Genomic DNA, 1974 nt, shown 5'->3' on the forward strand with positions numbered 1-1974 from the left:
ATAATAATAATCAAATCGCACCATCTCTGTAATAAGTAAATGCCTCTTTTTCTCCTGAAGTTGTCGGAATTATTCGTAATAAGATATTGGCTACAATTGAAAAGGTCTTATCAATAAAATTTCCATTTATCTGCGATCTAGGCATAGGTAGCAATCCATTCTATAACTCTTTTCATTACCCCTCGTGAGAAAATAAAATGATCTCACAAACAAAGGAAGTGTACAGTACGAAATAACATAAAAGTAGACCCATTCCATTTTTAAAAATTCTTCGAGCCCGGAGGCTAAAGAAAAAGTGATAAAAAAAAGTGATGAAAAGTTTTCTATTTTTATAGCAAGTTTCCTAGTTAGAATTGATATTGTTCGTACCTATCGAACAATCTAATATGAGTAACTCGCTATTCGCTCGGGGTATCGGCCATAATAATTATGTAGGAGAGATGGCCGAGTGGTTCAAGGCGTAGCATTGGAACTGCTATGTAGACTCTTGTTTACCGAGGGTTCGAATCCCTCTCTTTCCGCACCTTCACCTAATTCGCCAATGTAACTGACTACAATGTATCAAATAAGAACATATACTAAAGAATTAGACCCTTCTTTAGTATAGATTCTCTATTCCCAATTCCTTTTTAATATGGAATACGTAAAATAGCATACAGGGAATGAAAATCTCCTTACGTATCTATCATACATGAATAGGAGAAAAATCTCCGAATCAAACCCATTCCCCTGTCTTCCTTTACTTAACCTTAACTCAGGTGAAAAGGGGGCAGAACCCTTGTTTTATTATTTTAGTTAGGTTTAAGTCTGACGAGAATAATATTCTACGACAAGCAATTCATTTATTTTCAAACCAACCCATTTCCTATCTATTATTTGATTGACTAATCCTTTATATTGTAATGTGTGAAAGGTCAAATGTTTTGTAATTCCTCATTCGTGGATGAATCAAGATAATTTTGAATCAGAGTTCTAGATTTTTGTTCATCCCTCGCTGAAATAATATCTCGGGGTTTGCAGCGATAACTTGGTATATCTACTGTACGCCCATTAACTAAAATATGTCTATGGTTAACTAATTGACGGGCTTGAGGAATAGTCGAAGCCATACCCAATCGAAAAAGGATGTTATCCAACCGCATTTCAAGTAATTGTAGTAAAACCTGACCTGTTGACCCTTTGGCTTTTCTGGCAATACGAACGTATTTAAGTAATTGTCATTCTGTAAGGCCATAATGAAAACGCAATTTTTGTTTTTCTTCTAAACGAATACGGTATTGAGATTTTTTACCGGGGCGCGATTGGTTTCTAAGATCGCTTCCGGCTCTAGGCCTTTTACTAGTTAGTCCCGGTAAAGCCCCCAGACGGCGTATTTTTTTGAAACGAGGCCCTCGGTAAAGTGACATAAGGACTACTTATTAATTTGAATTTTATTGAAATTTCATAAACCAAAATTAAAACTGAACTAAATGAAGCGAAATCGACTGAAGGATTGTACTACAAATATTAATGAGATGAATTGGATCAATATCCATACTTTACTTTTTTGTTTTTTGTATTGTATATAATGTATACAAAAAATAGAAATAAATATATATATAATAATATATAAATATAAAATAATATTAATATATAAATATAAAAATATAAAAATATATAAAATATTAGAATATATATAATAAAATAGATATAATATATAAATAAATTGAATATAATATAATTTTAAATAGATAAATAAATTAAACCAAAAGAGTTTCCTTTTTTTCTTGATTTATTCTGCAAAGATCTAACTCCTCAAATTGATCCCTAATTGTAAGTTTCGACGAGATAATAAACAGATTGTTGACCTTTGGAAAGAATTGGAAAGAAAAGGGGAAAAAGCTTTTTCACTGTTTGTTCTTTGATTTCAAAAAAACATTCTAAATTATGTAAAAAAGGCAAAAAGCAAACAAATAGGGAAAGCCGGCTATCGGA

General features: G+C 31.8%; 1 non-coding gene across 1 annotated transcript; it reads left to right on the plus strand.

The window, feature by feature from the left end:
- Positions 1 to 434: 434 nt before the first annotated feature.
- On the plus strand, positions 435 to 521 carry TRNAS-GGA (transfer RNA serine (anticodon GGA)). The gene has a single exon. It is a non-coding gene; the product is annotated as a tRNA-Ser (tRNA).
- Positions 522 to 1974: the final 1453 nt, after the last annotated feature.

The sequence above is a fragment of the Gossypium hirsutum genome, chromosome A09 (assembly GCF_007990345.1).
Source record: "Gossypium hirsutum isolate 1008001.06 chromosome A09, Gossypium_hirsutum_v2.1, whole genome shotgun sequence".
Taxonomy (NCBI): Eukaryota; Viridiplantae; Streptophyta; class Magnoliopsida; order Malvales; family Malvaceae; genus Gossypium; species Gossypium hirsutum.